A 14,744-nucleotide genomic window follows, 5' to 3' on the forward strand; every position below is an offset into this window, starting at 1 on the left:
GTTCAATGCGATGTTTTTGCAATGTCAAGAGTGAGCTTAAAAACAGGGCCCTCCTCCAGCACAATTGCTGCGCTAGGTTGGAATAATTCTGCACACCGTCCTTTGAAGTCGCCTTATACTGAGTCTGATGCTGGCCCAATATTGTCTACTCAAGTGCTTCTGCACTCTACATTGAAAGTAGTACAGTGGTACCTCGGGTTAAGAACTTAATTTGTTCTGGAGGTCCGTTCTTAACCTGAAACTGTTCTTAACCTGAAGTACCACTTTAGCTAATGGGGCCTCCTGCCGCCGCCGGCCGATTTCTGTTCTCATCCTGAAGCAAAGTTCTTAACCCAAGGTACTATTTCTGGGTTAGCAGAGTCTGTAACCTGAAGCGTCTATAACCTGAGGTACCACTGTATCATGCCACTGTGTGGCCATGCCTTCCCCTCATAGAGCTACAGTTCCCAGAGTTCCCCAGGAAGAGGGAAAGATTGTTAAACCACTTTGGGAACTGTAGCTCTGTGAGGAGTATAGGAGCCTCCCAACAGCGCTCAGCTCTCTTAAACTACAGTTTCCAGAATTCTTTGCGGAAAGCAGTTCCTGTTTAAAATGGTATGAGACTGCTTTAAATACATAGTGGAGACGGGGCCCAATTGGCAGTGGGTTCACTGGGATTTCTATTGCATTTGTTGTTGTTTAGTCGTTTAGTCGTGACCCCAGGGACCAGAGCACGCCAGGCACTCCTGTCTTCCACTGCCTCCCGCAGTTTGGTCAAACTCATGCTGGTAGCTTCGAGAACACTATCCAACCATCTCGTCCACTGTCGTCCCCTTCTCCTTGTGCCCTCCATCTTTCCCAACATCGGGGTCTTTTCCAGGGAGTCTTCTCTTCTCATGAGGTGGCCAAAGTATTGGAGCCTCAGCTTCAGGATCTGTCCTTCCAGTGAGCACTCAGGGCTGATTTCCTTAAGAATGGATAGGTTTGATCTTCTTGCAGTCCATGGGACTCTCAAGAGTCTCCTCCAGCACCATCTGTTGCATACTACCAGACTATTTAGCTGGAGATGCCAGGGATTTAACATGGGGCAGTTTACATTCAAAGCATTTGCTGAAAAACAGCTGAGCTACGGCACTTCCCTGACCATTCTGAGCATGTTTAACAATTGCAAAGCCTCCAAGGGAAATGCCAATTTCTTCCGACCTGGGCACATCTTTCTGCCCTGAACCCCTGGCCTACCTTGCAGCAAGTCAGTATGCCAAGACCAAAGTTCAAAGTCTGGGGGTCAGTCCACACAAGCAAAGTCCAAGGTCAATCTAAGTAGCCAAGTCTGAAGTCCAGCAGTCAGGATACAGTCCGGAGTCAAACCTGAAGCACAGTCACATAGAGATCCAGGAGCAGCCAAGCCAAGGTCTCTCAACGTGAGCAGTTGAGTAGACCCAGCACCTCAGCTCTGCTTCCTTTTTGCTCTTTGCATGCTGATTTCAGCACCTGGGCTTGACAAGGTGTGACCCTCACCTGTTCCAAGCCTACTTCAGCTGAGGAATCACATCCCAGAGCTAGCAAGCCTAACCTGTGGGTCCTTACCTGCCTCAGCCCCTAGGGCACCCCTCCTGCTGCTCTCTACGCCTCAGAGCACACTGTATTCATGGAGACAGGGGGTCCTCTGATTCTGGTGATGGATCCTGCTACTCTGGTTCCTGTGCTCTGACCCCCATGCCCTCGCCATCCTCTGTCACCCTGTGAGTACTTCCTTTCCCACCCCCTGCTTGCTCCGGTGTGTCCCACTCCTGGCTACACCCCTCGCTGGGATACCCTTCCTCCTTGCTGTCCTCCCCGTCATCCTGCCAGTTCATGACACCCTCTCACATTTAATCCCTGAAAGTCCTTCACCAGAAGAAGGAATCCGCTATCTTCAGTAAGTTTCATCCTCCCCTTGCTCAAATTCTATCCACTGCAAGTTTTGTTCATTGACGTTCCTGGTTTGATACGTTCTAGTCTCAGCTCTAAATAACTGTTAGGCTGTTTATTTAGTGTGTGTGATTTGAAAATAGCCTAGCCTGTTGGTTGGCTTCCTGTCGTTTAATATATAACCCATTTTCATCCGGTGGGTTGTTTGCATTCATGGCCAGGGGTTACTACAGCTCTGTGTGTGATTTAGCCAGGGTTCCGGCCCTTTATGCAGATTCCACAACTATTTGGATAAGGATAGAGCACAACTGTATCTTCCCCATTGGGCACAATGTTGGCACGTCGTTCCCAGAGCATAGGCCATGAAGGTGGATTTCTTTGCTGTGTGTGTGTGTTATTTATCTTTCTGAGATTACTTGGATTAAGATTTAGAGGAAGTATGCTGAATACATTTGTATTATAAATTGTCATCCCTAGCAATCTCAGTCCATGAATATGTGCATATTTATAGTCGGAAACTGAAACATTTCAAAATCATCTACTTACTCCTTTTGCTTTAAAGTTTAATGCTAAATAGATTGCCGGTTTTTTTCTATCAATATTCCTTACACCATCCATGTTTTATAGACATCCCCAGGAAGCTGGAAGCTATTGAGAAGGAGCTGAAACAAATAATTTGTATGATAATCTGTCAAATATTTGGATCGAGACACTATTATTGTAAATACAGCTCATGATCCCATGCAACAGTAGTGTTCATTTACGTTTAAAAGCCAGTGTGGGTTATTATGGGCTGCAAAATTTGAGAACAGTTTGCTGCTTTCCCCCTGTTAAAACTCCAAAACTAATAAACCTTGAGCATTCTGTAACAAGCAAAGTACTCATATCAACAAAGGCCTTACTTAGAGACTGCAGAACCTTAAGAAACTTGTGGTGAGAACTCGAAGATATTTTAGTCATACGCCACATATACAGAAGCTGAACATGCTCTTTGGTTTCTCTCTCTCCTAAATTTACAATTTAATCCCCTTTTCTTTCTTTACAGTATGCCTTTCAAACCTGTACAGAAAAGGTGTATTATACTGTGAGTAACTCCACGGGGCAGCTGGCTATTAAAGCACAAAAGTTTTCCCAAAGGGCGGGGGCAGCCCCTGAGAACTTCCTAAGTAACCTCATAAGTCTATAGAAAGTCAGTGATTAACCTGCCTTTCGCTCATGATATCCTTAAGTGTGCTTAAGGATAGTGTGGTGGTTGATATGACTATTGGGAGCAACAGAGGAAGGAGCAACATTCTGGATAGCAAATGGAAGTGGAATAATGAGATATAAGTGGGAGGGGAAAGCACTGGATGCTTTTGCTGTTATGGATTGTTATTCTTCATTGTGGGGTTTTTTGTTTTGTTGGGGGGAACCATACACATATAGGCAGTCACCAAATAAGATATTTTTGCAAGCTGTGATGTGATTTCTGTGCACAATGTCGCACACACACAAGGCAATGGAATAATGGCTTCTTCATTTCAGTGAAGACTTGCTAAAGAAAAAGAGGTTGTGCATAATGAAGTAACCTTTGCTTCAGCTGCTGTCCAAAGCAATCTTCTCCTAGATTAAGATGGACAACTATCACTTGGCAAAGTCAGAGTATACAAAGTATTTTCTCCTTTAGCCCCCTGAATTGAAAGGCATAACCATATGTTAATTCAGGAGGCTCCAGGAAAAATTAACCAGGATATCTTAATACGTAAAAACTCAGGTCCAATATATACATTACTGCCACCTCCCACTCTTGACTCTGACACAGACACACCTTGCAGTCAAGGTTCCAAGGTACAGCCTTAAAGTGGCAATTATGCAGTTCTCCTGGAATGCTTGATTATTTCCAGGCCAACATTAATATTTGAATTTTTATTGTGTGTGTGCGTTATTGCCATGAAAGTAAACTACACAGCACAAGTGACCTGCATGATTATTGCTATGAAGTGATGCGCCAACCATACAAAACCATGTTGCTCTGTTCATATCAGGAGTTGGGAACTTGTGGTCCTTCAAATGTTGCTGGACTAGTCACTAGATAAAACACCTTTAAACCTTGACCATAGGCCAGGCTATCTGAAGTTGATAGGAGATGGAGTCCAATAACATCTGGAGGGTTTTCTGAAGGAGTCTGAACTATTTAGCATGGATTTCAAAGGGTTGCATTCAGATAGACTTAGACACACAGTTCCAGCTTATGTTAGTCATGACTCAATCTTTATATGGGTTTGAGTGTGAGGGCTCTCACCCAGGGTTGTACCCAATGCCAGCCCTAATCAGAGTAGACCTATTGAAATGAATGAACGTATGTTAGGTTCATTAACACCAATGCGTCTATTCACACACAAACAGCTTTACTGTAGTCCATAGACCCCAAATATACAGTGCAGCGATGGTCAATGGGTCTACTCTGAATAGGACTAACATGGAATAAATCCCTAGCCTAGATCCAACTGGATTGGTTGCTGCTGCTGCTGCTATTAATAATTGTTGTTTAGTGATTTGTTATGAGGAGTCGTGTTTCTGTTTTAAGCAATCCAACTCCCCCTCCCCAATTTTAGGTACAGTGGTACCTTGAGTTACAAACACCACAGGTTACAAACTCCACTAACCTGGAAGAGTTACCTCGAGTTGAGAACTTTGCCCCAGGATGAGAAGGGAAATCATATGCTGGCAGTGCAGAGGCAGCAAGAGGCCCCATTAGCAAAAGCACGCCTCTAGTTAAGAACAGTTTCAGGTTAAGAACGGACCTTGGAACGAATTAAGTTCATAACTAGAGGTACCACTGTATTTGATTTTGTCGTAAACTACCCTGTGGCTTCGGCAAATGGTGCTATACAAATAAACAAAATAGATAATAAACCCAGTGCAATATATTTTCACATCTGGGTGATTCAGTCCTATGGACCAGTTTGCACTACACAGCAATGCATCCTTTCAAATTCGGATATGTGATCCTACACCTGAGGAACAGCATAGGGTAATATCCTTGTGTTCTGCTTCCCAAGAAACGCCTGTTCCTTCCCTTCTTAAAAGAAATGGTGGAGACCAAACACGCAGACAGGGTGCAATTCAAAGGGTCAGCAGAGGCCCTGTTCCTACCTTCTCAGTCCTGAGAGGAATGTTCTGAACGAAAGCAAGTAATGCAATATTGCTTCTCGTTTCAAGCAAATATGTAGCCGTTTTAGGATCTAACCTCCATTTGAGATGTAGAAAGAGCTGTCTCCGTGCCTGCTAGAGTAATTGGAGCTTGTAACTTGTCAGATAACTGATCTTTTGCTTTTCCTGTTGCATTCCTTGCTTTCTGCTACCAGGGAAACACTTTTTCCAGACATGGATGAGCAGTCTGCTTAATGGGCCATCGGGTTCTTTTAAATATAAGACCACGACAAGAGCCCTGATGGATCACACTGAAGGCCTATCTAGTCCATCATCTTTGGTCCCACACTGGACAATCAAATGCCTGCAGGAAGCCCGCACGCAGGGCGGGAGCACAATAGCACTATCCCAGGCAAACATTTTGGGTATGTGAAGCAGGGCTGGTGCAGAGTGTGGCCTTGGGAGAGTTCTGACAGAAAGTGTCATGAAACTGGAGTAAGGTTCTCCTCCTTCAGGAAACGAGGTTGAGGACTGTGAACTAAAAGGGGTGCTGTCCCAGGAGCACTTCCACCAAACAATCCTGTAGGCCCAAGGATGTCCACAAAGTCAGAAGACTCGACTGCAAAAGACTCAGAGAAACCAGAGCCCCCATCTCCCAACTCTGTCACGGTAGGATGCAACTGAAGCAGAACGGGCCCCTTTAATGGAAGAAACATCTTCCAGTGCAGGCGGGGATTGCATTTGGGAGTCTGTTGTTGTTGTTGTTGTTGTTGTTGTTGTTGTTGTTAATACTTTATATGCCAGCCATCTGATTGGGTTGCCCCAGCCACTGTGGGCAGCTTCCAACAAATTATAAAACCACAATAAAACATCAAACATTAAAAACTTCCCTATACAGGGCTGCCTACATAGGACTCTGTCTTTGTTCATTTGTCAGTGTCAGAGCTCTGCATTGCTAGAGCCTGAGTCTGGCCACAGAGCAGGATAGTGAGGCCTGGGGAGCAAAATTTGGCCCCTGGAGCTGAGGTTCCCTGCCCCACCGACACGCTTGCTCATTGACCAATATGAACTATGAGCATTAAGGCTCCAATTCTAAGATGGAGGGAAAGGACAACCAAAAGAAGTTCATCTGCCTGATCCAGTCCTTTGCCAGGATCCTGCTGGCAGGGCATTGTGCTCCTCCATCCTTTCCCAGATGTTGGTTCATTATCATCTGATTTTACTCTGATTGAAAATGGTATAGTTTTCTCCCCAGTTGGGGTGTATGTGCTGGGGGACTGATGTGGCCTAGGACATTTCCTTCCCCCACTGCAGACTGCCCTATCCTGACCAGGGCTGGATTTAGGTTTGATGAGGCCCTAAGCTACTGAAGGTAATGGGACTCTTTATATGTCCAGCTGTCCTTTGTCAACAATAAATAGTTGCTGTTTTTTGTGTTGAATATATGCTATATGGTAATTTATGGACCTAATAAGTGTCTAAAGCCATTTGCACATAACAAAATATGTATTTTATCAAAGTAATTTGCTTTTTATCTTATATTTTGGAAATGTACATCCAGTGTTTTTTTTCCCTTTAATTTTTTTGGGGGGGCTCAAGAGAGTGGGGCCCTAAACTATAGCTTGTTTAGTTTATACATAAATCCGACACTGATCCTGACACAGGAGCTCTGATGTTAGAAGTGAAGTAGCCCAAGAAGTTTCCATGGCAGCGGGGAATGCAATATAAAATCTGCCTCTTTGAAATCAGAGCTCTTTCTCCATGCCATCAGAAAGGAAGAGCCAATGCTTCCTATTGCCCTGGGTCATCCTTCAAGGAACCACAGGACTGCGTATCCAAAGAGCTGAAATTTTGAGGAAAAACTCTTCGGAAAATTTCATCAACACCCCACAAAACACCCCCCCCCCATTTTGTTGCGCATGAACAGTCATGGAGGATTTTTGGAGGCCATTTTTACCCAGGTCTAAATTGTTTACCACAAACTAACCCACTTACCTGAGAGTAAGCCCTATTAGACTTACTTCTGAGCAGACATGGTTAGGATTGCAGTTTGAATGCTTTAACACAACTCCAAGCCATAATCATAGCTGTCAACTTTTTCCTTTTTTTCAGGGAAATTCCCTTATTCCAAATAGGATTCCTCGCAAGAAAAGGGAAAATTTGACAGCTATGGACATAATTGTTCTGCGCATGAAGGTGCCGGCTTTCAACCCCATGAGCGTCCATATATTTTACTTCCCCTCCATAGATTAAATACTTCCATAACCCATATCAGTGTTGCAGCAGCTTGCAAGGGCAAAATGGATATATTTATTTTTAGATGAAAAGCTTTCCAAATAGGAATTTAAAAATCGTTCAGATTAAGGAGATCCCTTAATGGTGACTGAGCCTGGCAATTGCTTCATTTTTTATTTTGTTTTCCTTTATTTTCAGCCTCTCCAGTTGAGGCGACTGTATTCTGGTACAATAAAAAGTGTGACTGCGAAGCCACATCTCAGTACCAGGTTTCATCTGATGCAATTTGTTACTGCTGAGATATTAAAACCCTAAAGACGACATTAGCAACGGAAATGGTGATAAGACTTCCCTGTGTAGCATGACTAGTGCTTGCCACTATGTAAAAGTTTTTTTTAAAAAAAGCAGCATAGTAAAACAGTTAATAAACAGTAAATCTGATGTTAATCACTTGGGCTTGTTTAATTAAGGAGTGACCTTGTGGTTACTAATTATTTCTGAAAGTGACTTTCCTCATAAAAGTGAGCGTTTAATCAGAGACTATATATTTGTGATCAACAGCAGTAAGCTGGATCTTTTGCCTCATTCCTCTGTTGTCCTTGTAATTTAAATATCCTGTTGTGTAAGTATAAAGACAGGAAGTGAGTTATACAAAACCTTACAATAACAGTATTAAGTTTCCAGTAAGCAGATGTGCTCCACTTGGTTTCTGGTTTTTTTCCCTACTTCCAGAGGTAGTATACATTTTCCAAATGCTACCGGGGATATTTTTCTTTTCTTTGTTAGGATTTTTTTTGTGTGTCTTAAAAAAAGAAAAATCTTCCACTATCTGAAACACACAAATAGTTTCCAGATAATGACAAATTACATTGTCCCTTAATGCCAGGCTTTAATTATTTAGCTTCATGCTTTATTTGTTCCATGAAACCAAAAACTCCCTTTCAAGCAGACAAGAGGCTGGGTGGCAGAAAAATTCTTTTACCTATACAGCCTTTCATTGGCCAACGCTGTTTTTATGCAAATCCACACCACTGGCAGAACAGAGTTGGCAAAGATATTCTAAAAATTTCATGCATATCACAATTGGTTTTCCTGACGCAACTGCAACTGAATAATTTTCATCAACTCCAACTGCAACCTGCTCTTCTGCACAGGGTAAAAAAAAAGAAAAGTTATGCTTCTTTCAGAGCCAGAGAAACAAATGCTGATGTGTATCAGCTTTACGCTGTTTATAATCTTCAAACATTTTGGCCTTTGAAGCATTTCTTCTTTTTCTCTTCTTTTGTTGCGGTGGCTGCAGTAGTGACATTCAGATATATTTTTAATGCATCAAAACACTTTCACAATGATAATGGGCACTTATGATTGCAAAGTATACACAATCCATTCCCTGCCATTGAGGCCGGTAACAAAAGTAGAGCACTATTTGTGAACCTATTTTCCTCTAATAAGATTATGGGTACGATTATCCTGTTCCCACTGTTCAGCCAAACCCAGCCAGTTTTGTCTGTGAATGCACAGAGGGGGTGTGGGTAATTGCACATACAATGCCTAAATCCTTGCTTCACTGATATAAATGAAGTTTTGTCACTGATTTCAGCACAGCCAGAGTTTTGCTATCTTTCCATTCAGCTGCCTGCATACCATCATGATAGTGAAACAAAAACAGGAAACAAATATCAGGCAGGAGGCATTCAAAACCAGCATAAGGTTGTCTTTCCACTGGCACCACAACGGTGTAAAAGGTCAGCCACATAGCACTTTTCAAGGGATGGAACTGAACCTGATGCAAGTTATAATGCAATAGCTTGCATTATTTGTGCTGTGACTTCACCCAGTGCTAATCCAGCATTACTTAGAGTAACAGCTAAGCACGAGAGAGAGGACAATTACATCACCATCCTGCTGCCGTCAGTCACCCTTGCTGCCTGGCTGAAAATAAGCACCACCCCATATGATGTAAATATTCTGTGTAACTTGGCTCTGGGTACAAATAACAAGAGGAGACAAAACATGTAAGTGCACAGCAATGTAATTTATTAGTCCCAGTGCATTTCAGCAAACACCTTTGTCGGGACACAAAATAATCTGTATTAAGCCCAAAGTGATATGCTCAAATTATACATATCTATATAAACCACACAACTAATGATGCATTTTGGTGCATGATTAACAGTGAATAAGATGCACTACCAAATGGGTGGCCATTCTTTCCCTTGGATGCAAATCCTTTTGACTTTAACCAAACGAATGCATTTAGAACCAAAGTCTTGGATGTATTTCAGACCTCAGCTAACATTCAACATAAACCCAGGACCTTATTTTGATTTACATGTCTTTTCATGTGACTAGATGCCAGCTTTAAAGCCTAATGAGCTTACATAAAAGTCAGTAGGATGTCCTGTTGCAAAAAATCAGAAAATAAAAAAACCCACCAGTTTATTGCAGGGTTTTTTGTTTGTTTTTAAATAGCTGTGGTTGGGTTGCATTTATTTTGCTTGCTGACTTCCCTCAAAGGGAAGTTATAAAACAGTCACCTCTCCCACTGATTTGCCCTGGAGGATCTTGAAAACATAATTCTGATCACAATATTTCAGCACTTTCTCAGCTCAATACATGTGCAGCCAAAACACATGAAGGAGGGAAGGGGGGAATCAATGGAAGTGTTAAGGTTTAAAACACATTTTCTTCCATCTTTATATCTGCTTAATTGCATCCTCCCCACCCCCACCCCACTCCCTGCAAGTCTTCTATGAGTTACATTTCCTGTTTTGCTGGAATCCGTCCCACATTTCACATCCCTCACCTTTAATTTAGCTGCAAATTGATTCAGTATCACATTTAACAGCCTTTGGGGTTTGCTGTACAAACTGTCCTGCTGCCTATTCATAGAACCTTATAATGGGACTAAGCTCCAGTTTATCCATGGAACTGTCAGGCTCTCGGGGAAATAATAGCTGTTGACAATTGTAGAGTTAAAATACAGGATTAATTATCAGCTTTTAATGTGCAAATAAGGCATTCAGCATTCTTCTTACCCACTTATTTAACACAAATGCAATGCTCAAACAGGTAGTCTGAGTTGATTCTTCAGTCAAAAACAGCTTGAGTGAGCCAGAACAGTCTTGAGATTTAAACAATCCCAGCTCTTGAATTTTTTACACACACACACACACACACACACACACACACACACACACACACACACAAACCCTCTCTTTGTATGCAGCTTGCAGCATGCTGCATCTCACCCAATCGCTTGTCTTCTTTTAGCAAATAGTGGGAGATTTCCTGAATCAAGGCTGCATAACGCCAACCTGGTTATGTAGGCAAGGTCCAGATTATGGGCACTTCTACTTGGCAATTTATTTTGGATTTGGTAGCCCATATGCATGAAAAAAATTTTTGGCAGCATCCACACGAGGTTGTCCTCATCAAATGCCATCCCTTCTCCCCAGTATAATCTAGATTTATATTTTTCCTGGTGTTTGTTTGTTTGTTTGCCAGAGAGGAGGGGAGGGACTTACTGGATTCTTTGTGTGGAAGAGAGCCAGTGTGTTGTAGTGGTTAGATTGTGAGGACTAAGATCTCCATTCTCAGCTATGAACTCACTGGGTGGGTGACCTTGGGTTTGTTGCTCAGCCTATCCCACCTCACAGGGTTGTTGTGAGGAGAAAATTAGGGAGAGGGAGAATGGTGTATGCTACCTTGAGGTCCTGGGAGAAAAGAGGGGATATAAATGTAAGGATAATAAATCCAGATTGGATGGGGAAATTAAATGAGATGGTATTGTGATGAGGTTGGTGTGTGAGATGCTGCACAGATTACAAAGAATATAAAGTTCTACCCCTTGGGTCATTGTAATGGGCATTATTGCAATGCTTTTATTCCTGCAATAAGGTCATTCCCCATGCAAAAGAGTCCTTCTCTTAGCCATCCAAGAGGAACAGACTGGTAATTAGATGCTCAGTATAGCTTTACTATTAAATACAGAAATAAACACAGCAGAGCGTTTGCTTAAATGGCCTTCAACCCTCCAAAACAAGCAGGATCCTATTTTTAATACAAGCGAAGTAAGGGCAATTTCTGTTGTAATATATAGCTCGGCTTTCATGTTTTTATTAAAAGTTTAATAATGGGCCTGCACCGATGTGCTTGAAAAATTATATGGTAATTTCCAATTGTAAAATTCCATTAAAAACTTGCTTATGTATACAGAATTAGACAATTTGTTAAAGAAAGGTTATATACACTTATAATTGGAAAATATGTTTTAAGCTACAGCGTAGCAGTAAGCATTAGTCACTTTGTAATGATGGGTAACTCCTGGGAAGAGGGTGTTATTTGAAGATACTCTGAGTGATATGACAGTCCAACATATATGGGGGGGGGGCAGAAACCCAAAGAGTAATTTGGAAGGCAGGCTCCTCTATGCATTCTAAGTAATCTTCCTTTTGTATCCTTTATTCTTGCTCATAACTAGAATTTCTGAGGATAAGAGACAAAATGTACATAGGTAGCTGTTTGGTTGTGAATCAAATCCATTTAGCTCTGCATTGCCTACACAGACTGACAGCATCTCTCAAGTGTTGTTGGTTTTTTATTTTTTAAATCAACACTGGATTTCCTTACCTGGAAGTCTCAGGTCTTGAACTTGGGACTTCTTTACCTTCAAAGCATCTGCTGTTCCACTGAGCTGCAGGCCTCTTCTATCAAACTTTCTAGAGTCCAAGAAAGTTGAATGAGTGCAAATGATCCCCACATAGACCTAAAAGCACATACAACTAAAATCCCACTCTGTCCCTCCGAAAACCATGTAGATGCACCCCCAAACAGTATGGAAATCTTTGCTAAACCACCATGGGGCATGTGCAATGGTGCAATCCTACATGGAATCCTAAATTAATGATTGCATCAACATTTTGGATTACTCTAACTTTCTTGATGAGGGTGGCTTTTAAATACTGCTCAGCAACGTTGACTAGTTCACAACTTGCTCAATAAAGAGCAGACCTAGGACTCAGCTACATTTGTAAAGATAAAGTGCTTTACAGTACAGTGGTACCTCGGTTTACGAACTTAATCCATTCCGGAAGTCCGTTCTTAAACCAAAACTGTTCTTAAACCAAGGCGCACTTTCCCTAATGAGGCCTCCCGCCGCCGGTGCCCTTCCACTGTTCAGATTCCGTTCTTAGACCTAGGTGAAGTTCTCAAACCAAGACACTATTTCCAGTTTTGCGGAGCTTGTAAACCAAATCGTTCTTAAACTGGACTGTTCTTAAACCGAGGTACCACTGTATATGCGTTGTACACTGACACCAGATGGCGCTGTGGAGTGCCGTTTTTCACCAACGGAACTTCCCTGTATGAAGTTGACAACGCGTTGAGCTGAATCACTTCTTTGATGTGTATAGATCCAGCCCTAGTCTAACCATCATGTAGGGATGAGGGAGATATTTGATTCAGTTTACTTTGAAAGGCAAACGTACCCAATCCAGGCAAATTTAAACGCAGCAATTCTTCCAAAATTTGCACTGCTCTGAATTTTGCAAGGCAGTGCGCCAGCCAAGGAATGTGTACTAAGATGCATATAATTTCATATATTGGTGAAAATAACATACAAAAAATGCAGCATATTAGGGAACATTGCTTTGCAAAAATGTTTCTGTTAGGCAAAGTTGCACACAGAAATGTGTGCATTAGGAGAATATTGCAATAAAATGCTGGTGAATTTTCATGTAGACAATACACACAGAGAGTGAGTATATATATTTATCAAAAACTGATATGTGGAGAACTGAGCTAAAGATTGGAAAAAGAAAAAAGAGATACTGAGTAAAACTGAAATGGGCAGATTTGCCTATCCCTACCTCCAGGTCAGCTTTGTGCAAGTAAATCAAGATGAGTTCTCAATAAGTAGATAATCTAGAAGAGACCAAGTGCAGTGCTTAAAAGAATCAGTATCGGCCAAGGGATGGGATCCATCAAAGGTCAGAGAAGTGAAAGCCTCGACCACGATCATCCGGGGATCGACCTGTCAATCACGGTCGACCAGTTGGACACCCCTGTTCTATAGAAACCCAGCTATAGCAACCTGGAGGGAGCCTTATTAGACCTCTTACAAGTGAATCTGGCATTTTTATTTCCAAAATCTACACCTGTCAACTGAAGACATAATGCACAAGTCAGGTTATTGGTGCACCTGATGTAATACAGCTCAACACTGTGCATTAAAAAATTAAACCTCTCTGAGGCTGTTGTGGGGAACTAGGTCAGCTGGTATTTCATAATTCACCTTCTAGCTGATATTTAAAGCTGGTGATCATCAGATCATGGGATAAGATAGAAAGCTGAGTGAAATTGTTTTTTATGAACTTCCTTTGCTGTACAAAGAAAAGGCATTGGCATTCTGTCATGGGCCATACAAATGGAAGCAGAAATCTCTAGTAAAACAGCAAGACCAAGCATGTTCTTTCTGCAGTCCAGTGCCCCTGAATATTCTCAGTGAAACACTTAACATTATTATTTTAAAGGATTATGGAAATGTTACATCAATTTATGATTTTGAAAAACCATTATTCTTGAAAAAGCTATTGACTTTCCACTGATAAAGCTCTTTGCAACTGTTTGTAAAATAGTGTTTTTGCAGTCTCCCAAGGAATATAATCAGTGTGCCTTTTAACAATAATATAAACTATTTTGCTCTTTTAAAAATGCAGATAAGCAAACTTATTTGAAATCTCTTGATCTAATCTTCTTTGCTCCAAGAATTAATAAGTTGAGTGGGTCGTTTATTTCATTTCATGAACCTGGAGGGAAAATTGTGTTTTTTACGTGAGCAGATTCTTGAGTTCATTTCTAGAACCCTAAAGAGAATGGTGTGTGATGTTTAGTTTTTGTTGTTTTTTTGAGAACACATCCCTTCTTCAGATATATGTTGTCCTATTCCTGAAGGGTCAGGTAGTATGAATTGCACACAGAACAATATGCAGAGGTTTTCAAGCTAAAAGAACCAAACTGTGATTCATTGCTTGCGCTGGCTCTTTGATTGTTTGATGTCTCATTTCTTCATTAACAATAAAAGTTATCAAAAGTTCAGGGCAGGGTGATTGTCCTTAAAGTGCTAAATCAACCCTATTTTCATTAGACGGGACTGGAGCACTATATGAGCTGAACAAAATATCTCTTTCTTCTGTAACACTGATATCATTAGGTAGATAGTATCTCCTAATATATCAACTCACATTTTTGCGTGTTTGTACTTGAATTGTAAGGGGGGGGGGAGATGTAATCCTGTATACAATTAGGCTGCTTATTGATTTCAATGAGATTTAGGCAATCGAACAATAGGATCATAGTCAAAATCTATAATGAGATGCCCAAACGTCTTAAAAATTCCTTGCTGGAACTGTATCTTTAAGATTATTTGTGTAGCTGTACTTCAATGTTTTAACATTTTTTTGCTGGTCTTACTTGCCATTTACCAC

At 41.5% G+C, this 14,744-nt stretch overlaps 1 long non-coding RNA gene across 1 annotated transcript; it reads right to left on the reverse strand.

Moving 5' to 3' along the window:
• Positions 1 to 8,145: 8,145 nt before the first annotated feature.
• Positions 8,146 to 9,244, reverse strand: LOC310713669. Its single transcript, XR_014529395.1, has 2 exons — positions 9,151 to 9,244; positions 8,146 to 8,403 (listed from the first exon to the last, which is right to left on the reverse strand). It is a non-coding gene; the product is annotated as an uncharacterized lncRNA (long non-coding RNA).
• Positions 9,245 to 14,744: the final 5,500 nt, after the last annotated feature.

The sequence above is a fragment of the Podarcis liolepis genome, assembly GCF_965112155.1.
Source record: "Podarcis liolepis genome assembly, chromosome: 8".
In the NCBI taxonomy this organism is placed as follows: Eukaryota; Metazoa; Chordata; class Lepidosauria; order Squamata; family Lacertidae; genus Podarcis; species Podarcis liolepis.